General features: G+C 40.5%; 1 long non-coding RNA gene across 1 annotated transcript; it reads left to right on the top strand.

Annotated features, from left to right (window-relative positions):
* The first annotated feature begins 12,870 nt into the window (after positions 1 to 12,870).
* LOC127471260 (uncharacterized) lies at positions 12,871 to 19,031 on the top strand. Its single transcript, XR_007904608.1, has 3 exons — positions 12,871 to 13,027; positions 15,316 to 15,405; positions 18,437 to 19,031. It is a non-coding gene; the product is annotated as an uncharacterized LOC127471260 (long non-coding RNA).
* Positions 19,032 to 24,351: the final 5,320 nt, after the last annotated feature.

Raw genomic sequence — 24,351 nt, 5'->3', positions numbered from 1 at the left:
TTATACAGCTATAAAAAACCCAGCAGTTTCTGGGTCGTGGTTTCTCTTCTTTGCATCTCGTGGTTCAACTTAAATAATTTCTTTTCCAGTTTTCTCTTGTCTCTTAAAAAACTGTGTTCATGAAAACCATCAAGCTAATTCCTTATGAAAGCAATGATCTTCTTCCAGAAGATTCCTTACTAAACAAATGAACCCAGCCCGTTTTTCTTTTTGAATAACTGTGCTTTCTAGACTGTCTCCTAAGTATGTTGATATTGGTTTTCTCTGTGTTGGGCAAGAAATAAATAAGTGATGTTGATCAGGGGAGGGAAAGAAGAGGGAAGTTGTGAGATGCAGTCAGAGATCTCTAAACATCATATGAAAAGAGGGTGCTGAAAATCTAATAAAAGACAGGAACTGGGATCCAGGACAGAATTTTGTTGGAGACTACTGCAGGACATGAACAAAACCCTGATAAAATAATTAGAGGTTGTCCAGTCAGTGCAGCTCAGATGGAAGGTGTAGAAAGCAGATTATCTTCTCACATCCAGGGGATGATGGGGAATCCAACACAGTCCAGTCAAAGAAACTTGAGTACACAGTAAAAAACGTACCATGTTGTCCTGTTTGTCACAGCATACAGAAACCAGAGCAGGGGGCAGCTTCTGTGGGAAGTGTGTGTTAGTTTGGAACTACCAGGAGACAGAGCAGTGCACTGACAGATAGGGTGACCAGAGCACTCTTAGTTTAGGAAGGGAGACAGGATCCCAGGTCAGCCAAGACTTTGAGGTCTGTCTGCACCCTCATTCAAAGCAAACAGACAAAAAACCCAGTCAGATTTGTTTGCATAATATCTGGAACAAGGTCATATATGAAACAGAGGAAACTCAAAGCAGATAAAAATAAAATGATCTGAACATGGACTTTGCCAGCCCTCTTAGACTTTGAAAGAGAGCATGTGGGCCCTTTTCTTGCTCTCACTTAAGAAACTTTCTATTGCTTTCTACTTTGCAGGAAATTTTACACAATCCCCTTGGGGAAGAGCTTCTTTCTACCCCCACTGAGGCCTTGCCATGGGTCAGTGTCCTGCCTTTGCCACGTGTTTCCAGCCTGTGCTGAGATGTTTCCCTGCGGCCAGCGGCAAGCAGCACTTGGAGGGACCAGGACCCCTGGAACTAGGGTATCTGCAGGGATCAATGGGCACAAGAGCTCCAGAGCATGGTGAAATTCCAGAAGAAAATGGAAAGTTTCTTAATTTTAAACTGTAGAGAGGTTTGCAACCCAAAGTGACGTTAGTGATGCAGGGAACAATGAAAGGCAAGAGGACAAGAACAATCAGAATGTAATCAGGCATTGGGAGGGTTGGAGCAGTGGAACAGAAGGACCAGGGGCTTTAAACAGGACCAGGGGAGCACTGGGCAACTGGCAAACAACTCGGAAAAAAGATTGCTTTTTAGTCATAGCTGTGGAAATTTCAAATTGAATATAAGCACATAAGATATCTGATAACTGAAGGAACACTCTTCCTTCTGTGTGGCAAAAATGCACTCATTTGACAAGCGAGAAACTTCATGTTTCAACTTTACACAAAAACTATAACCCTGTCTAGACTCCAAATCTGCAATTTCTGGAACTCCAGTGAAGGACAAGGCCCAGTAAAATGGATTGAATTTATTAGAGTAGTCATGATCATTAGACTACAATATTAGTCCTTAGCAGTCCTAGATGGATTTTTTGCCAGCAACAGTATTGATTCTGAGAAAAATGTGATTAAATTGCCATTTAAGGGTCGTTTAAGGATTAGGATATATAATAGATGGTTTATATTGGCCCTAAATAAACAGCAAACGTCAAGGAATTTATTAAGGCTTTTGCTTATGCCAAAGATTATAAAAAAATCTCCAAGGAGAGCATGTCAGTACAGCTCCTTGGAATAAGTACAGATAAGCTTAGGCTAGGGGGGAATTAAAAAAAAAAAAAAAAAAAAGAGGTTCTTGGCTTAATCTCAGGCAGTAAGAATATATTTGCAAGACCTCATTTAATCAAATCCACTTTTGCTGTATGCGGTGTATTTAAATGAGCATCTGGCAGATGTCAGTAGTTTCATGAACACCTTGACAGTTTTCTGCATAGTACGGGGTGAATTTTAGGTGTTTTTCCCTTCAATATAGCGAGTTGGTAAGAAAAAGGTGTTGAAAGAATTGCTTACCAAAAAAACCCCCAAAAAGATGGCTGGGCAATGTGAATATTTTGGTAAGCACAGAGTCACGATGTCAGCACTATTAAAACATTCTGCACAATCCCCAGGGAGTGCAGCAGCAAGAGAGATCCAGCAGAAGGAAACACAAGAGGCTGAGGTCCAGGAGCTTCTTCTGGTTTATGGAAGTTGTATCTGGAGGGAAGCAGCTGTGTTTTATGTCAGGTGTGAGGGTGCCACCCCAGGTGAACCCCTGAAACAGTGACATGTCCAAAGGGCTCCCGGAGCTGGGAGGCAAAGGCACCCTGTGGAAGCTGCTTGGAGCCAAGCCAGAGGCACAGGGCACTGAAGGGTGGTGGGACCACAGCAGGGGGCTCTCCAGGAGCTAAGGGGCTCCTTGCTGTCTGTCAACACTCATGTTTGGAAGTCTTGTTGGAAATGCATCCCATAGTACCTAATGGTGCAGAGTATTTATGATTAATAGTGTGCCTATTTGAGCATTTAGGGGTTTTTACTGTGGTAACTGTGGCAACAAATATTTATGGTGGTGTTTGGCAGGAACATCTGTGGTCTGGGCCTTTTGAGAGGCACCAGAAAGAACCAGGTGGAAACCTCTGCTGTGAGGTGGTGCAGGGTAACTGGATGTGTGACAAAGTGCTGCAGCCTCACCTGTGCAGGGGCTGCTGGTGGAACCAGAGAGCTTAGAGGTGATGGAGGGGGAAGAGAGCAGAAAAGCAATGAGAACAGAAAGCACTCAGGGTTCTGGCAGACTTCTTGAATGCATATTCTTCTAAGGTCTAATTTTTTTATTATCTACAAAGTGAGTTGCCCCTGCATCCAACCTCCTTCCCTTCCTTTATTTCTTTCAGAGATTTCAAGCCCCTCTCCCCATACCTGGACTGTCCTTGTCCCAAGTGCTCTTTCTTCTCACCTCCCAAACTCTCTCCACTTCTCCAGGCACTGATGATTTTCTCAAAGCCTTCAGCTTTGCACTGTGGTAGTGACTTTTAGTTCAATAGCGACTTTTTAATGTTACTAAGCTCTTTTAAATAGGTCAGAGGATATAACATTTAGACCAATTTTCTTATTTTCTTTCTGGGAATAAAAACTGCACGATCACCCACAGTGCAAAATCAAATAGCATAATGATTTCTCTGGCTGGATAACCTTGTATCATTTCTTTTATATGACTAATTGATGTATTGCACATCCCTCTGTCCAAACGAAAAACAACATAACCACAGGCCAGAACTGCAGCTGATTTAAATTGGTGTGGTTTGACTTTATTAAACTAAAGTTGAACAGGGTCTAGCTATGCATCTAGAACTTAGTATCTCTCTACCCTGCTTCCTGCTGTCAAAACAATTATCTCAAAATATAGAGATAGATATATATAATTGTATATTTTCCCATTAATAGACCAAATTAAACTGAGACTATGTAATTTTTAATTCTATCATTTTATTGAGAGACTAAAAATGTCATTAAAATATAATATGAAATTTTAATAATAGTTCAAATATTATTTAATAATCATATTTAAATCACACATGATTAATTAATGCAAAACACTTCAAGAAATTCAGTTCTTAGAGGTTTTTAACAAGACCTCTGCAACCAGGGAAACAAAGGAATATAATTTAATCATGTTGAAATAAATTCTACGCACATACCATTTGCTTAGTGAAAAATCAAGAGAAAGTGTTATAGGGGGTTGTAGGAGAGGTTATGCCATCTGTGTTACTGCCTGCTGGATCATCTGCACTTCAAAATACTGTGCAGTTTCCTCCTCCTTCTCAGGGAGGTGCTGATGCCTCAAAGAAGTAGCAGAGAAAATTAAATCATTATACTTTGTCAGGAGGAAGTTCTGTCCCTTTTGAATGTTCAGCAGACCCTATTTTTGTATAAAAATAGGAGCTGCTCCTTTTTGCCTAAGTTTATGCCTTTCCAATTCTTATTTTCTATTTCAGTCTGTAACTGTCCCTTTGTGACTTCAAAATCAGCAACCAGCAACATGTAAAGATGTCAGTGGCAGAGTAAAGAGCAGGACCACTAGGGCTGGAAGATGGATTTCCAACTGTAGTGAAAGAAAATGAGAAACCTTGGAACAACCTCCCCTCTTAGTTGTTTTTACAAACCATTACAGGCTATGTTTGGGTCTTACATGAAATATGAGCCATAAGAACTAGGCATGCAGAAAGAGGAAGGGAAAAAAAGAATCCCGGTTTACTGACTGCAGCTTAATTTGGATTTTATTTTTTTTTCCTCTCCCTGCAGAACAACCCACAGAAAATAAAAGCAGAGTTTGTGGGTTCAGATGCAAAAGAATTATCATTATTTGCCTTGAGAAAGTCAATGAACCCCGGAGAGAAACTAAGCCAGCAAAGATTGTCTGCAGTCCTTCTTTCCCCCCACCATGGGAAAGCTATCATTAACAACCTGGCTTTGTTACTTCCCAGTCACACAATCAAAGTGTAAACCCTCACGTTCAGCTCTGGTTACACCAAACTCTAAGTGGGCATCACACAGTTAAGGTCTCCCTTTCCAGCCATGCCTACTCATGAAAAAAAGTCACTGTAAAGGCACGTGGATTTTCTTGTACATGTCAGTACTTTAAAGGGTCATTACATAAGCTGGCACCGATGACTTGGCTTTTTAGTCTCTGAGAATTGTGGTGACCATCTGTAAGATCTGAATTTTGCAGCTGCATTCAATAAGACAGTGTTGGACTAAATCTTGGAAAAAAGTGCCTAATGCCAAACTGCCTATCACTGTCAATCTGACTGCGCTTTAAACTTACAAATATAAATTTCCCTGAACAGTTGGGAAACAATAATAAAAAGTCAAATGTCTCATTAAGCAATACATGCTTCAGCCTAATGAATGTATCACATAGGAAATAAAGGAAGAAGGATAATTAACAGCACACATGACAGCACAGAGATTGTCTGGACCATACTGACCGATCGTTCAACTTTAACTCTTAGACTCTTAGAAGAAAGTAGTTGCTTTACATAAAAAGAGCAAGTTCATTTGGAGCTCATCCAAACCACCATTGCCAAATAAACCAAATTATGACAGTGGTGTCACGCAGACAGCAACTCGCTGTAAGCTGGCCTTACTTGAGTTCATTAGGCATGAGGAGATTTCTAATTTACTTTATGAGGCTGGTAGGGAAACTGCAGTCAAAATCAAACGCAGCAAGTAAGTGCCTTCAAATAATCCAGGCTTAAATCAGTTCTTGACTTGCTAGGAAAAAAAATCAAGCATATAGACAATGAATCTTATAAGTAGTCTTACTCAATATTGATGAAATTTCAGGAAGGTGGGAATGATTCTGATCCTAAATCATTGGATACCAGCGAGACTTCATCTCTTGACTTTTTGACCTTATATTTAGATGCAGCAGTTCTTCTTTCCAATGGTTAAAACTAAAGCTGTCAATTATAACATAAAAGCATAATCTAGTAAAACTCATTGGGGAAAAAAAACCCTGAGTGAAATGGTCTTGCTTAATGTAAAAAACTTGTGTTGGCAAATATTTGCTATTGCACCATTTGGGTTGCAAATCTTACTTAAAATAAAAGGGAAATTAACATTGGTAGATGGGAGCATGAAAGCTAATGTAATATTGGCCTTTTTGTTTCCTTTCAATAGGTGTTTAAATCATGCATCATATTTTTCGAATGTGTTATTGCTATTGAAACTTAATTAGCAAGCTTAGACTATAGTGTAATGTTAAATGAACAAATGCAAAGTAATTCACATTATATGTATTTTCAACATTATATTTGTTCCATTACTGAAGCATCATGTTTCTTGTTAAAAAACTGTTACTAAATGCTTCCTTTGTCAATGTTGAAAGTTTAAAGAAAACAAGCAGTCTAACTTGTAAAAAACAGAAATATAAACTGTCTGAGGAGGAACTGCAGCCTGCACTAGTCTGTGGTCATAAACATGCATCTCGAGGCACAGCTCTAGAGGACATTTTATAGCTTCATTTTATAGCAAAGGTCAAACAAAAAATATTTGAAAAACATTTTGATGCCTATATATAATCACACCTCAAATATGTTATAATGGAGATTGTTTCCAACGGAGCCAGAACCAAACCTGGCATTAAGGACAGTAGAATTTGCTGCACAGGCATTCTGATTCTGAGTAATGCAATGAAGAAATCTTTCACTATTCTCCAGTTTTCTCATGACAACCCTTCTATCCCTAGAGGTTTGATTCTGACCAAACAGTCCCTCCAAGCCAACCTGGGATTTCCTCCCCCTTGCCTGTGAGATCTGCTAACCCTTGATTTAAAGTAGTTTACTGGGGCTTTGGTAATTTCTAGCTCTGTCTCCCCTGCCCTTTTTTCCCCTCTCAGGCGTGTGTAGCCTGGAGCTCCCTTGCAGGCAAAGACGTGACAGAGAGGCAGGAACAGTCTGTGTGGAGCATCTGTTTGGGAGCCTTCCTAGAGGCAGATCCCTGCCGGCTGCTGATGGAAATCATCCGCGGGAACGCGAAGGGCGTGAGTCGTGTGGCCTCTCGGGGCTTCATTACTGAGAACTAAATTGTCTGGGTCCTCTTGCTCACCAGCTGCTTTTAGAAAACACCAGGCAGAACGTGAGCACCCGAATGTGAATAAGCAGCTTCTGCTCCAAACCTGTGTCTCTGATTTGTACGGACACAAATCGTGGCACACTTATGTCTGTGAATGGGAGGCTATGAGAAAAAAGTAAACATCTGTGTTTCTACAGAGCAGGAAAACAGGTAGTTTGAGGCAGATATTCACAGCTTTCAAACTAAAGCACAGGTATTGGACAGAGTTGATAGACAAAAGTAACTTTAATAGAGCAAATCTTGTGGAGGAAGCCAGCATGACTGTCTGCACTGAAGTTTGCCCCAACAGCATAGTTATGAATAAGCATGCCTGGTTTCTAAATACACCAAAACTCTGGTGGCTTAATATCAGCAGCACTTTACAGTGCCAGCATTGTACCAAAAAACTTGCAAAACCTGGTGCAAGACATACATAAAACCATGATTAACACATTCATCCCAAACAGAATAAAATGAAGCTTCACCGGGTACTGGGCTGGCCTTTCTGTCCACAAGCCAGGGATGAGTATATAGGTATTGCTTTTGCTGCATTAGCATTAACAAAAAAACTACAATTATCTTGCATAGCTGTACTTCTTCATTTAGTAGAGGCATGTGTTAGCTAGCAAAGAGATATGACTTGCTGGTGAAGCAGGGAAGGTTTTTGTCAGATCTCAGCATCAATACAAGCAAGGATGCACAGCAGAGATCGTGTTTCTCTGCAGCTACCACACAACTGAGACATATTTCATGCATAGCAATGTATGAATACATTCAATCTGTTCCCATTGCAAGACTTTTCTGAAACAACATCACAGACGACCACAATACATATTTTCTGTCACTCTTTCCTAAGGTCCTCCTCACTGACAAGAAAACATATGTACCAGACGAAGGGAATTTCTGTGGTTTGATGCCAGGATGAATATAGCAACTTGGTGACTGTCCAAGAGTGTTAAAAAGTAAGAGCTTAGAAGTCCTTTGTGTGGCAATAGTTGAGATACCACAGCATTTCCTGTTCCTAATGCAAGGGGACTATGTGGAAGCTGTTTACAAACATTCTTTCTGTACTGGAAACCCCTGTATTATGTCTGGATTTTGAACTAAGTTCTTCCATGCTCAAGCACAAAGACGTGATGAGTGGCCATAAAGCAAGCACATCAGTTATTTATAATTTCTGGGCTACACAGCATGACTGCAAAGTATGTGATGGGGCTGGGACTCTGACAGATAGATGAAAGCTAAAAATGAGTGTAGTGCAGGAGTGACTCCAGAAAGGACAGGCTAGAGGTCAGGATGGAGGGAAAAAATAATGTCTGCAGGACCCCCAAGGCAGGAGGCAGATAGGGAAGTGCTTCCCCCCCCCCCCAAAAAAAAAAATGCTGGAAGACACACCGAAAAAAAAAACCTAAGAACACAGAAGCTGTCCAGTGGCCCAGGCTGACTCCCAGATCATCAAGAACTCTAAAATAAACAGGCAACCTTTGGAATATAGACACAGACAGCCAGTTGAGGGAAGTCATTATTCTTTTCCATGTGGCACTTTTGGAGTCACACAATAAGTAGTGGGTCCCACTTGGGGTATCCCAGGACAAGAGGGATGCTGCTAAACAGTGGGGGCTCAGCAGAGGCCCACCAAGATGATTTTGGTTGGACTGTGTCCATGTACAGAGGGGCTGAGGGAGCTGGTGTGTTCAGCACAGAGAGCAGAAGGCAGAGAGCATCTCATTGCTGCCTTCAGCTCCCTCTCAGGGCGATTTTTACAGGGAGGACAGAGCCAGACTCTTATTCTAAGAGATACAAAGCAGAAGGATGGGACAGAGGAGTCACAAAGTGCATCTAGGGAAACTCTGCTGGATATAAATCCACAACTAACGTACTTAAGCACTGTAGCAGGTAACCCAGGGAGTTTGTGGGCTCTCCATCCTTGTAGGCATTTAGTGCTGCATTAGACAAGATCCTGAGCAGCCTGGCCTAACTCAGACTTTAGCTGTGCCCTGAGCACCTGACACATCATATGGCCTCCAGGGGAGCTCCCAACTTGAGTTATTCTGGTTCTGATCTGCGCCATTTGGGAAGGAATGAGAGGTGCCAGCCAAGAAATACTCAGTAAAGAAAGTCATGGAGCCCAGTGAAATAGAGCATTCAGTAAACACTCAACCTGGGCCTTACTCCCCAGTGTGTAAATGGGAAATGAATCTTATTTCACATGGTATCCAAGGGTGTACATGTCTCAGCAGGTGGAGTAAGGTTTGCATTTGTCCCAGGCTCAGAGAGGAGGCATGAGGAGTAAAGCACTTAAAATTTGCCATATTTGTTGGTATGCTATTTAATTTTTATACTTCAATACCAGGAATAAAACACCCTTACCTTCACCTCACAAAAGTGCCACCTGGTTCTCTTTGTGGCTGTGTTTCAAATGGGGAATGGGCAACTTTGAGGGGACGGTCACCAGCAATAGTTTGGAAAAAAATTAAGAAAAGATTTCAAATTTGTAATATTCAAATAACCTGAGTATTTATACTGCAGGTTGCTTATTGCAGTATTTCTGTGTTTGCAGATGGAAAGCCCAAATAGGATCAAGTGCAGATATAGACATTGTCTGTAGACAGTTTCTAATGTATCCAAAAAATTCTGGGCACAAATGTATTCAGTTATTTCATTGGTATTTAGTCTATTGTTTACAAAGAAATAGACAGATAATAGGATGAGAATTTTCTTGTTTATAATTTGTGGCCCTGTAGATAATTTTTTTAAGGAAAGAACCATGAAGAACGTGCAAGGAGCCTCTTCCATTTCGTTTCTTTGTTGACTTTCATTTGGACTGTTTATTGAATTATTTATTTGGTTTTCCCCTCAACTGTACTTCTTTCTGGAAAATACCCATGAGACATATGTTTTGAATGCTTTTGTTGAACCTTAGCTGACATGGCCATCTCGAGAACACAGGCATGCTTGCACATTTATGGACACGGCGTACAGGCCTTGACAGACACACCTATCAGTGGCAGACCATCACTGAAAAATCTCTTTGTGCTTTTACTGACAGACTGGTTTGGTGTCTCACTCTTCAGCTGTGTGCTATTTGAAGACTGATTTCCTTTCCTGTGTTTTGTTTTTCTCATTTTATAAGCCAAAGTACTTCTTCTGCTTAATTTAGTTACTTCATTAATGATATAGGAAGGTTTTTAAACTTATATGTTCCTATTTGGAAAATAGGCTAGTGTTTATTGTCTTCAGTGATCATATCCCATGTTGTGAAATGTAGCCACTTAGAGTTTTTTCTTCTGCTTAGTCTAAACCTTTATTACTGGCACAACTCACACCAGCACCTTCTGGAGGACTGAGGTAACCAACTGGCTTTGGTTTAGGGGTCAGTTTGGAAGCACATTCTTAAGTTTTAAGGGTTTTCCATTGAAGACTAGAGTAAACCAAAAGGCCATTGACTTACGTGCATGCTACTCATGTGAGTAAATGATTTTAAAAAGTCTGTTTCTCTTTTGTAAATCAGAATTTTGTGACCAAAAAGGAACTTTGGATTTTGGAACTTTGATCCTTGTGCTAAATATAGTGATTCCATGTTCTTAAGCTTTAATTAAACTGTCTTAGAGCCTTTAATTAATTTTGTTTAAGATACATGAGGATTTATAGCTATAAGTATTGTTGGTCAGGAAACTCTTTTCTTCAAAGTTTGATAAAAGCATAAAGATTGATAAAAGGAAATGATTTTGTGAGAGGTTGAATACATTCACAACAGCAATTACTTCTGTCAACCACAGCAAGAAAACTGGCAAACGGAGTAAATATAAAACACTTTTCTGGCCACTAAAGCTTGTTATGAGTAGATATGCATAAACTTCCAAGTTTCTTTTGATGGAGTTCCTCCCTAAACACTCCAGCTTCATGGAAGAGGGTCAGTTCCTATGGAAAATGGGCAAGAATTTGAAACAATAAACCTCATAATTTTCCTGAATGCGTAGGAGGCCAGACCTAGCAATGGGAAAGATGAAGTACTTTGTGCCAGCTTGGATTGCTGGTACCAAGTGCAACATCTGATAAGCAGAATATCCTCTTCAGCACCAGAACCCTGCATATATTGCAACTTCCACTAAAATTACTTTAAGGGACACAATTCACCCCAGACAGCCTTCTAGAAAACACTCATATTGATAACTCGGGATCTGTGTATCCCTTTTTCAAAACATCCTGAGGCAGCGAATCCCATCTTTTTCTTTTCCATGAATGCTCATTTTTATGCTTTACTTAATTCACATTGTAAGTGAATGCACTGAATTTCATGGATATAAAAATACTCTTTTTAAACTGTATTTTAGTAACAAACTGGATATTTCAGCTTTATTCTTTAACTCATGAAAAACAAAATTTAAAAAAAAATGAAAAAATCCCCTGCCATCTGGAATTATTGTTATTGTTTATAAAATTTAAGTAGTTTACTGCAGTAAGAGCCAATTAAATACTTCTTTTGTTGAAATCTTGTCCTAGAGCTGAGAGAGGTCTTGACTACAAACTAAAACTTCTAAGTCAGAATCCTCTGTAGTTAATTCCACTTATGTGTCGAGGATTTCAGTAGGGATGAAAAAAATCTACATGGTCATGTTCCATTCATGACAAAATTCACATGTTCATCCTGTTCATAGTTTTGTTAAAAGCACCAAGAAATGTCAATGACGGGCTATAAAGACACAAAATGGATAATCCAGCCATCACTCGTATCCCATGGTAGAGCAGGACACCTGGATTTGTTCGGTTTTGGTTTTAAAAAATAACATTTCTTTAATCCTGTGCATTACTCGTTATTAAGTCGCACTGCAAAACACTGATGCATTCAAATGCACTCCCCACACACAGGGTTTCATTCAGAGGCCTTACACACAGCAAATGACATCTGGTTCATTGAGGGCACTTGTAGGACCTCCTCAAACACTAAGGTGAGACAACAGGTCGTTGTTTCTTCCATCATTTCAGACTGAATCCTGTCACAGATGGGTGACATGCAACAGCAAAATCTGAAAATAGCAGAAAGAGATACCATGAAAGATGGGTCTGTGAACCTAACTGTGGCCTGCAGTGGCTGTGGAAATCTTCTATGGCTTACATCTTGCCCAAAGCTTTAAGGAGAGAAGGGGATTTTGGTGGGCAAATTTTTTATAAGGAGAATTACAAGCTGACCTGTGGGAGTTTCCTCTCCAGCAGTTGGTGAACAAGGCATTGACAGACTGCATCAATGAGCAGGTTGCTGAGTATATGACAAATGAAGTGTGATGGAATCATCTGCTTCCCCAGACAATCTGTACCAACCCTAATGAACAGTAGCGCAAGAAAAGAACAATAGTTGGCATGTTTATAGGAAATTTGGCTTGTTGCTACTTCTAACTGCTGTGTGGGGCAGCGATTTTGTATTTTCAAGCTACAAAAATAAGCCCGAAAAGTGTAACTGCCTTAAAGACACCCGTTGCAAGCTGCACACAGACACTGTCTTTGGCCAGCATGAGAGATGGAGCCTGGACTTGCAGAGCTGTCAGTGTCCCAGTGCCAGGCATCTACTCCTGGCCCCCAGAGACATGGTCTGGGTTTATTCACCTGGTCACTCCATGGGGTACTTGAATGTTCTGGGCTGCAGCAGTGGGACTGCCAGGCTGAGTCACATTTAAGTTTCTCGTGTCTGCAGGTCCCCTGTTTAGCAGTGAGATGTCATGCTCTCACCTATGAAAGTTGTGCGTGTTTTTCTGCTTGAACTGGTGGCCCATTTAACCTCATGTATCTTCTCTGACACCTCTGAGGTCCATGGGATGGACTGATCACTGGATTGATCCCAAGTTTGTTCTGTATCCTGCTTTTCCATAATGGCCACTGCACACCGAGTTGCTGCCAGCAACACTTGACAACATCAGACTGTTACAAATCTGGTTCAAGACCCTCCTTGGTAAAGCAGTGTTTCATACTGAGGTCTCCAACAGCTTGCATGACAAGGCTGCTGGCTGAAAAGGTAATCCATTATTCATTTGGGTAATATTTTGCTCAGACATACACAGGACAGCTAAAATTTGCATGATCCTTGAATTTTTCAGAGCAGTTGTGTTTCTATCAGCCAAGAAGATGACTGTGGATCAGCACACGCTGTTGCCTCACATAACTGAACAGGTCCTGAAGCTGGAGTTTCCTGCTTTCCCTAAACCCAGATGATCAGCTGGAAGGCAGCTTCCCTGCCCTGGATTTTTTGATTTAAATCAGCAAAAAAAGGTAGGTGTGAGAACATCCATCAAGACGTTCTGTGCCAGGCTCCTGGGAGCAATGGTGAAGTTATCCACTGGATACACAGGCAGGAGCTATGGAAAGATGGCAGAGAGGTGCTCAGGATGGGAATCTGCTCTGTCCATCTGCAGAGCACTGATTAGATATAATATGTAGTGGCTGTTGTACCAGTTGCTGATTGTTCCTATTTGGGACAGAAATGTGCTGCCTACGGCCTGTGCCTCTCACACAGGCCCCCCTTGGCAGTGCTGGAGGTAAAACATGGGGCAGCTTCTGTTGGTGAACCCCTTGTCCCAGGAATATGATCACATTCTGTGTGAGCATCCATGACCCAACTGCTAACAGACATTTTCCCAAGTATTTCTTGCTGTTCACTCGCCTAATTAGATGAGCAAAATTACTTCATTCCACTCCCTGGTGTAAATCTGTGATAGCTTTATCAGCATCACACTGTAAACTGTAACGCTGTAATCAGCCCAGAACATATCTGCCTATTTCCTGAGAGTTTGAAGGGCCAAAATGTTACATTTTTATGTGCGGCCTCCTCTCTAAACAGCCTTTTATTGCAATTTTCGTTTCTCCAGACTATTTTAATTAAAATACAATGTTTTCCTTATAAAATGAAACAGCCAAGTTTATTAGTTATAGTGTCAGGGATGTTATTTGCTGACAGTTCTATACTAGTGTAAATCCTCCAAACTCTAGACTCCTTAAAGAATAAACCATTTCAGCATACGACCATCAGATTATGAGACCTCTTTGTCCCCAGCTACCTTTTCACAGTTAGGGGAACACTCGCTCTGTCCTTTGCTCTGTCACCACAGCAGAAAATTGTTTCACAAGTCTTTTTAGCAGTAGATATTTGTATTCTCCAGTCTGTAATTTCCTCCCAAAATGAACAGAGATCTTAGAGATCAGAGATTAAACTCAGAGAGGAATTATATCAATAACAAAAATTATCCTGTGAATTTGTTTTAATCATGTAGTTCAACTGCTTGAAGCAACTATGATACCTAAACAGAACTCAGGCCACTTGGCTTACATCTTTCCTTCTCTTTCTGTTCAGTCATCTGAATTAAAGCTAGCCTTCATTTTTACCTTTTAATGGCAGTTTTATTTATCTCACAATTTTGTGAGATGAATAATAAATCTTGGTCACTCAGAACTGTTCATGGCAGAAGCTTCCCCTGTTGCCTTACCATGCCTGCATGTGCTTCCAAGCTCTGGAGATCTTTCTGACCTGGACAAGCACCTCTGGCTTGTGCTGAGCTGAGCTCCTGATGGTGCATTAGCTGTCCACAAAGGAAAAGAAAAATTTAATTTGTGGTAATGTGACAGTTCTCATATACTTGATTGTCTGGCAAGCTTCACAGAAGCGGGGATTTAGCAAAGAAACACTTAACTCTGCCTCATTTGTTGAGATACATCTATATTTTGAATTAGAAAAATATGATTAGAATATAAATGCTAAAGGACATGAATCTTTGCCCTGTGTATCTTTGTGACTTCCCATAAAGGCTTATGACACAGCTCTCAGTAGAGTGAACGTAGCCAGGCACAATCTAACAAAATCATCCAAGAGGATATAAATAGCAACAAGAGAGATATGATCTGAGGGTTTTTTTGGGTTAGTTTGGTTGGTTGGGTATTTTTTTTATGCAAGACCATGCACATGGTTTAAATACCTTCACAGGCTATATATAGCACAGGAGCTTCCAACTCACAGGGAAGTTTTAGTCACACAAACAGGGAAAAAACACTTTGCAGCCTGGCTGGCTTTCAACAAGCAAATTACTCCTGAGAGACACAACTGGTTAAGCCTCAAAAACCTCAGAGGTGTCAGCTTTGACTGGTAGAGGTGTGAACCCACATTCATGTGGGCCTAACCTGTCTGAGAAGTCAGGTACAGAGTTTGTTGTAGGGGTATTGGACATATATTCTGATAATTGAGACATATATTCTAATAATAGGGCATAATTCAGATAAGTGAGAGCTCAGGGTATATGCTTTTGAGCAGGGTGACTCGGAAGTATATAGAAGTAGGTCAGTGACCAAGAAAAAGCTTGGGAGGGCATCCTGACCTCTACATTTTAAGAAATAGTAGAATAAAAAAGTGAAAGATTAAAGAGAAATGGATGGATAAGGGTAAAGCAAGCTTTTCACACTAATTCAGAAAAGAAATACACGGTTAAAAAACTATGAAAAATAATTGCCAAGCTAAGAAGTCACAATTTGAAATGCAATATATATGGTATATAAAATACTTTTCTTGTCAGGACATCCAGAACTTCTCCCCTGATCTCTCGGTTTTACTGAAAACGTCTCTCTGCACATTAACCAGGCTGCCTCCATTAAAGCACAATCAGGTAAAATTCCATATCCACAGGGAAACCTTGCATGAACCTGTAAGAGAGAACTACCTGACTTAATCCCATAAAAACCTATAAATACTTCATAAATCACTTCCCCTTCTGAATTAAGAAAAAAAATCCTTTAAGGTGTACATTGTAAATTAGTTTAATCCAGTGAAGTGGTCCATTGCTGAAATGCATTTCCCAGTACTCTTTAAAAGTAGAGAGTATTTTTTTCTTTCATGAACTAATTACTAACTCTGGGTACTCCTTGAATGATGTGGTACAGATTTTGTCATTCCTAGTATAGAGTTACTGAAAACTGCATTGAAAGGTCATAAATTTAAATATTTGTATTTTATTATCAAATGTGTCTTATTTTTTCCCTAGGTTTTCATTTATTCCCCCATTCTAAAAATATCTTATAAAGGACTTGAGTTATAAAGAAACTCCAAGTTTTTTTCCTTAGTATGTTTTCCACCAACTCTCTGCAGTCAAGAGCTGCAAGGTTCAGGACTTTCATTCTCTTATCTCTTGCCTTATATACATACATACAAACAAAATCTATTAACTAGCAAAAAGGGGGTCAGAAGAAATGAAAACATACTTCACACTTGTGTCTGCTTGCTTGCTTTCCTCCCCACAAAAAGAAGAAATATGAGTCCTTCTACACATCTCTGTTTGACTAAGGCAAGAATTCCCTGATTAATACAATAAAACAGGCTTTCCCAGGGGACAAAGCATCAGGCTGACAAAGTAAAAATAGAAAAGGAAATGTTGGGAATGCACAACTGGTTTCAGAACTATTCAATTATTTCAGGTTTGTGTTACAATATTTAAAGTACTACAGTAATGCACCTTAATTGCTTGGCATTCTTCTGTCTTTTAAAAGAGAAAATATTTTATGCAGCATAAAAACGCTCTCTAAACTTGTCTTATATAGTGTTGAGTGCAAGCAAGTCCAAAATTAACAGAAGAAATCTGTTCACCTATTACTGTTAGTCCTTGTGCATGCAGAGAAACTTAAAAAAAACAAAACCAAACCATTTTCCCATTATTACAGATATACAGAACGAGCTGCTAGTATGAAAAGGGAATACATTCATGTGGGTTGCATGGGTATATTACGTACAGCAGGTGGCCATATAGAAACAAGGGCAGGTACTGAACAGCTGTGCACAAAAAAAATAGCATTAATTACCTACTGGCACTGTAGAACTAGAGGTTTGTTTCCTATAGTTGAATAATAGTTCCTTCAACATCTTTCCAAAACACATTTACAGACTCAAACAACTGCTCATGATAACGAGGAAATTCCATACCTAGTTCACAATATTATCATGCAACTAAATCTGTTTGTAAAAGTTGTGAGTGCATATTAGCACTCACATGCCACTCTATGTTGGCACCACATATTTGCACGCCAAAAATCCACAGTGTGGCCACCACATGACCCCAAAAATCAGACAAACAAGGAGGAAGTATTTTTCTTTTGTCACTGACTGTAATGAAATTGCATACAGAACATATTTTGCATTTGTAGGCAGCTACAGCAAAAGGACTGGATAATGGATCTTTAATATTAATTTATTGATAAAAAAAGTGAGAGCTAGTTTCTATCAGTTCTTTTATCAGAAAGCTGGCAGCACCATCTCCATTTCTGAGAGCAGAAGAAAGAAGATTCAGGTGAAATTAAGTACAGTCTTTAGATGTGCAAAGTAGAAGAATAACAAGGGTGTAAGCCTGGAAAGCATCTCCCTCTATGTCCATCTTTATTTTCAACCTTCAGAAATCATAAATGTCCTCATACTGCAGTTTCATCAGAAAGAAAATCTAATTACATGAAATTTGCTTTATTTCAGAAAAATATATATGATCTTTAGATTACAAAAGTATTGTTCCATCTTAGTTTTTTATTTTATCACCTATTTTGTGGTCTCATATTTACAAGGTGACACTAAATACTTGTGTAACACAGCAGGTTTTAGTTGAAATGTCCTTAAAAGGAGAAAAAAAATGTAAGATATAGCAATGTCAGAAATCTGGACATACACATACAGCTTGCATTTATGTGTCAGAGAGTAACAGAAAATTATATGTCCAAGTTTTGCAAGACATAAGTCCTTGCTGTATATTGCCAGGATTTTCATTAAAAGATCAGATTGAATAGAGTCAACTGGTTGAGGTGGAATAGGGAAAAAAAAGGAACAGGATCACATTCCAGGAACACACTTCTTAAAATTGTACTCTATTATCCTATTTTTTTTCCAATACTATCTCCTATAAGCCATGAACAAAAAACTGGTGCAACCTACATGTACGTACCACAATTTGTAGATTAATTTATTTAAATGTCATAGGTCTTTTAAAATAGCATTAAAATAATCTAATGGATCAAATGCTATGCAACAAATGCTATGGAGTTCATTAGCTAATTTTCTGCATTTATTGAAACAACGTGTGACTGACCAATCACATGCTATTTTGAAAGGCATTCAGTCATGATACCAGTTTTATTAGTCCTTTTGTAATTAATCACAGTAGTTCACTGAGTAAGAAAAACAGCATGCATTTGTTGGAAACAATCAGTGACAGTCACAGGCTTGACAGTCATTTTAGTGTGCTAAATTGTGTCCCAAACCCAAGAACTACACCTGCCTCCTCTCCAGCCTTAAAACATCGCTTGGACTCCTCAGAGTGACAAGTGAGCATGAAACACCACTGCAGAGACCAAACTAATTCAAGCTAAAGAGGTAGATAACCATCAGAAAAATGTTGGTTTGTGTTGAGCAAGGCAGATCCCAATAGGATCACGAATGTCATTCTCCTCTTTCTTCAGTTTTAAAGAGTGAATGCATTTGACGCTTTAAGGAAACCAGAAATCCCTCTGGATCCAATAAATTCCAATTCAGCTTTATCTTATTGAGTAACTAATATGATCCAACCGTCCACATAAACACAAGAAGTGCTGAACACAAGCAAAATAACTCTTTGTACTGTGAGTAGTACTTTGTTTTGGACTTCGTGGTATCTTTCTCTGCAACAGTCCATGGAGGATGTGGATTCCAATAGTTCTAAAAATAATGAAATACAGCATTAATGTGGATGTTCTGCTTTCACTCAAGGGATGTGCTACCCAGGCAATGCCAGATGATGCCCTACTGGAGGTACTTATTCCTGTATCTTTTATATTAAATATATATATATATATTGATATGTAAGGTGTGCTCTATATGGACAAAAAGAAAGTAAGGCAGTAGAGTGCAGGGGAGCCCAGTCCTACAGTAAAAACAAAGCTGCCATGCCCTCCAAGCCTTCCTGTGATAACAGGGTTTAGTAGCTTCCACCTCAACCCAAATGAGTGCTTGAAGAACTTGTCTAAGTGCTCTGAGTATAATTGTCCTGTGACAAGCACATCTCTTTCCCTAAATGTTTAGCAGGTTTGCATTAGGAGAGTTTTTCAGAGGTCTCCAGTGCAGAGGTCAATAAACTAACACAATCCCAGTTTGGAGACAAGAAATTGGAATAGTTTATTGGATTTACAACTTCATATTTAAAGGATTTAGGGTTTGCATATTTAACAGGGGGGTTACATATTCATTCTATTACAATTAGAGGGTTTCACAAGGATGTCAACCCAGGCTGACAATCTTGGGGTCTTAGGAATTACCTCATGGGAAAAATCTATTTTTACCTTTGGGGATTTTACAGGGGGGGATGAGGTATTCCCATCTGCAGGATTCAAGGGATCCAGAGAATGCACATGCAAAGAGGGGAACACAAAGGGTTTTATGCAGAGGTCTGATGAGATCAGGATGTGGGTCTCTGGCTCGGGTAGGGCACGTGATAACATCATGTAAGGAGTCTCTACACATCCTGCTGAAGAAGGCAGGAAGAGTCCACAGAGATGAGGTCACTGAAGAGGGGTTTTCCCAGCTTCTGCAGCCCATGGCCTTCTGCAGAGACCACTCAAATTTCTTTCTGCAGATATCATACTTTGGAAGCCAACACTCCAAGAGACTTAGGATGAATTTTCAGTGAGAACACCATGACCCATGTGGTGATTCCAGACAAGCCAATGCAGGAGAACAAACGACAGCTTTGTCCTCGGGCAGCCAACAGGCAGGGTTTGGGCACAGCTCTACATGAATTAAGCTCTAGTGCTTCTCATCTGAGCTGGGACAGTTATCATTCAAGTGCTGGCTCTGCCAGCTTAAATCCAGGGAAGCTGTGAGCCTTGTGCTGGCCTTCAGGTGGGACATGTGGCTTGGCTTTGTCTGGGCTGAGCAGCTCTTGTGCTCTTTCATGCTTGCTGCCAACCAGAGGGACTCTGGAGCTGAGGATGGTTTCAGCCTTTCAGCTCGAACCACCCGCTACCAAGACTGAAAATGCAACAGATACTTTCACTCAGATTGGCTTTTTCTATGTCACATTCTTTCCTTGTTGGAAAGGTTATTTCAACATCTCACTGATTTGTTGCATTTGCTTTTTCTTACTCACCGTGCCTGCTGTTCTTAGCACAGGAAGAGCCCATTGCTTTGCTCCATTAAAAGGTTTACTGTAAGAAGGTTGAGATCACTCTCCTGAGCTGTATTAGGTGGAAAGCATTGGTTGTGTGTTTTTTGTCCCAGTGTTCATTCTCTGCTGTTATTTAAGGACATACATAGACAAATTGCTAGCCCTGAAGCCTCTTGCTAATGATTTATACACTCTGCCAGTGTAGTTAGAATACTTCTAATACAAACCTTTTTTTTTTATTATTTAACCCAGCTATTCCTTACTCTGTATGCCTTATTTAACAAGTTGCATTTTTTTTCAGGTAGCAAAGGTTGGCCAAGATAACAATGCATTTTAATGATTGATTTGGTAGGATAAACCAAAGAAATAATCTCTGCAAGAATTTTATCATTCCAATTGTCAGGTTTAAGGGATGTTGATCCTTTAAGAACTGAGACCAGATTGCACAAGGTTTTGTTTCATCTCCTAATCCATATTTTCTTCAGTTCCACTCTCCCCTCTCCTAGGCTGCAAATGTAATGAATAGGTTTGATTAACAAATGGATAATGAGAAAGCAGAGGTCTTCCTACTGCTGCTGTCTGCTAGTCACAGACAATTCCACTTCAGTCTTTCACTCAAAACAGAACAAGCTGCAGAAAATAAGTGCTTCCATGAAAAATAAACAGGGAAACATCTGCCATGGAAAACAAGAGATGCCACTAAATAAACAAGCTTCAAAAAAGAAGCCCTCTATCCTCTTTTATCAGAGAGGTGAAACAGAGAATATTTGCATGTCTCTATAGTTAAGCTAAATTAAAGAATATGCTTTTATAAAAACTTGTCTTCCTCTTTCTGATCAAGGAAATAACATCATTTTCCAGTGTCCAGAAGTTAAAACTCTCAACCTACCATAATTAAACTCAGAAACAGTTACCTATAATATGTGAGATTCCATTCCAGTTTTACCCATGTGTTTTCTCCAGAGTCACATTTTCCACCCCAGTGAAGACAGACAGATGTGATCAAGAGTAGTCAGAGCAAGTTAAATCTGTGTAGTGATGTGACATGTTGCAGAGTACAGGTAAAAAAGAACTTTTTGCTCCTTTTAGGTTGAAATCTGTGAGACTTCCAGAAGAGGAAATGACTCCAATGGTTACACTTGCTGCATGTGGAGGAGCTGTAGAGCAAACCCAAATTGTACCAAATCAGCAGGCACTCTAATGCTGTTACAATCTGCTCTTGTTTTCTTTTTTTCAGGACAAGAGTTATAATTTATGCAAAAGGAGAGCAATCAGAAGTCCCTAGATTTGTAGAAGTAGTGTGATAAGGCAGATAAAGAATGGTCTTAAGATCCCAGATACAAAATAATGTGTATTGATTTTTAACAAAGTAAAAATTAGATGCAATGCTGTTTTTCCAGTCTTTGTTACTGCGTCTTCCTAAGGAGATAAATTTAAATTCAAATGCAAAGATAATTCAAGTGGAGATTTCAGTTTGGTCTTGAGTAATCCAGTGTTGGGGGAATATGATGCTCTGTCGATTATTTGAAATTGAATTGATTATCTTACCAAACACACAAGGTATTATTTCATCCTAGAAGACAATACCAAAGTCAGAGGGAATGTTTATATATTGGAAATGACCTGGTTTTTCAAGTGGAAACCATTAGAGAAGAAATTGAGGTTTCCTCATAGGATTTTATGATTCAAAACAACAATTCATGCCACATAAACAAAAATGCTTCCAGCCTGAGAACATGTGTATCAGTTTTGTAGGATGATGATGCCAAAATGGCAAATGGCAATAAAGATTTAAAATAGGAATCAATCTTAAATTTTATTTTCGTGTTACTAATCAGAAATTGTATAGTATGTAAATGCCATATATAATAAAAGGGAATATAAGAAATTTCAGTAGATGGATCATTCCAGAACAATGCAATTCATATAAATAGTTTGTCTCAGCTAGAAAGAATTCAGCAGCATTCTTAGAAGAATATTTGTTCCGTGTAAATGAAATTGGACACAGAGAACTCAAAACAAATTGGATGCAGAGAACTATAGCATGGCTTGCTGCATCCATCTCATTTCCCAGCACTCTGATCCCTGAGCACTCTCCGTGTCTGGGGCAGTGCTCAGGCTGCAGAGCTGGCAGGCTCCCAAGGGGCTGCATCCGACACGGAATCTCTCCCTGACTGCACCCACTGGCAAGTCCTGTCTAGCAAGGCTCCTTCTCCGTGTCCTCTCCTCCCAGGGTCACACGAGGCCACAGGCAGCTGGCTCAGAATGGGCTTCTGCCTCACTTGACTGCAGCAGGAAAAAAGAACGGAGAGGTTCTCTCTGGTGCCTCGCTCGTGCACGAGGAACCGGCTGCTCCTTCTGCCGTCACCTCGTGGCTTTGGGGGGAAGGTCTTGTTTACATCCCTCCTTCAGCAAATTTGCAGATGACACTAAGCTGGGGGTTAGTGTTGAACAGCTGGAGGGCAGGAGGGCTCTGCAGAGGGACATGGATAGGTTGGAGAGTTGGGTTGATTCCAACGGGATGAGGTTCAACAAGGCCAAGTGTCGGGTCCTGCACTTTGGCCACAACAACCCCCTGCAGCGCTACAGGCTGGGGACAGAGTGGCTGGAGAGCAGCCAGGCAGAGAGGGACCTGGGAGTTCAGATTGATAGGAAGCTGAACATGAGCCAGCAGTGTGCCCAGGTGGCCAAGAAGACCAATGGATCCTGGCCTGGATCAAGAACAGTGTGGCCAACAGGTCCAAGGAAGTGATTCTGCCCCTGGACTCAGCACTGGTGAGGCCACCCCTGGAGTGCTGTGTCCAGTTCTGGGCCCCTCAGTTCAGGAAGGACATTGAGGTGCTGGAGCAGGTCCAGAGGAGGGCAATGGGGCTGGGGAAGGGACTCAAGCACAGGTCCTATGAGGAGAGGCTGAGGGAGCTGGGGCTGTTCAGCCTGGAGAAGAGGAGGCTCAGGGGAGACCTCCTCACTCTCTGCAACTCCCTGACAGGAGGGGGGAGCCAGGTGGGGGTTGGTCTCTTTTCCCAGGCAACGATCAGCAAGACAAGAGGGCTCGGTCTTAAACTGTGCCAGGGGAGGTTTAGGTTGGATATTAGAAAGAATTTCTTTCCAGAGAGGGTAATCAGCCATTGGAATGGGCTGCCCGGGGAAGTGGTGGATTCTCCATCCCTGAAGATTTTTAAGATGAGACTGGATGTGGCACTTAGTGCCATGGTCGAGTTACCACAGCTGTAGTGGATCAAGGGTTGGACTTGATGATCTCAGAGGTCCCTTCCAACCCAGCTGATTCTGTGATTCTATGATTCTATGATTCCCCTCACCATGTGGTTATCCTCCCTGGAAATGGGCACCTGGTCTTTGCCACCTCAGGAAGACAGAAGCATGGGAATGGCCAACACTTACCCTGCTCCCTTGTTGCCTGAGGGTTTTTTGATTTTTCAATTTTTCTAATTTCTATAAGTTTTAGAAGTAGTTATATAGCAAATGCAGATTTTAGAAGCAGCTGCATTTATTCCCTCACCCTTTAGCACAGTAGCTACACAGAACCCCAACCCTCTTACCCCATTCCATGTTCCCCATATCAATTCCCCCTTAAATTCCATTCAGCATATTTAGTCTTCTTTTCAAGGTAAGTCTTCTACTGTTTAAGAACATCTGCTCCCTACCCTGAACTGCAAGATATAACCGAGGACTGTGTGCACTGTGTGCTCCAAAGAAGAGGAAGATGATGAAGAGAAGGTCCTGATACAACCCCAGACCCAATTCCCAGGTCAGGGGGTGGAACAGGGCAAAGGCCAGGGGTGGATGATTCAGGGATTGGATGGACATCATTACAAAATGTTAACACTGGGTCAAGAGCAGCAGCATGTGTAACTTATAACCTCAGTGCCTGAGAGGCATCATTAAAACCTTCCCTCACCTTACCTCCAAAATTAGATTGCCCTGGAGTTTTTTCTCCCTGAGTTTTCTTTAGGCAACACCCTCTTAATGCTGTTCTTTAAGGTGTGACCTTGTCCTTTCACATGTGTGTGGTGTTCCTTCAGGCTCCTTGTGGTTCACCTGTTGGACAGACTGCATCTTGCTGTTTATTTGGGATTCACTGTCTATGCATAAAGTAAGGTCAAAAGTGAATAATGTGATAATTCTGGCTTGCCACCTGTTCTGAGTGAGCTCAGTAGCACTTAGCAGCAAATCCATTTCTGCCAGAGTTTTATCAGCTCTAGGAGATACCAAGCCCTGTTTGAAAGTCTCCAAGGACCTGAATTTGTGTCATAAAATGAAAAACAATACTAATAGCTAATTCTTATTACTAATTTTTGTTTTATTTTGATTTTTTAACATTTTAAAAGTCACTTCTTAGATCTTATTTTGCATTTATCTGATAAATTAAATGTGCTTTACTTCTTTCCTCCTTACAGACTATGATCAAGCTCCTGCTGAGCA

This window comes from Manacus candei, unplaced genomic scaffold (genome assembly GCF_025592945.1).
Source record: "Manacus candei isolate 608988 ecotype Guabito, Panama unplaced genomic scaffold, ASM2559294v1 h1tg000023l, whole genome shotgun sequence".
Lineage (NCBI taxonomy): Eukaryota > Metazoa > Chordata > Aves > Passeriformes > Pipridae > Manacus > Manacus candei.
The sequence above is the reverse complement of the archived record's forward strand: the minus strand, read 5'-3'. Positions and strand labels throughout refer to the sequence as shown.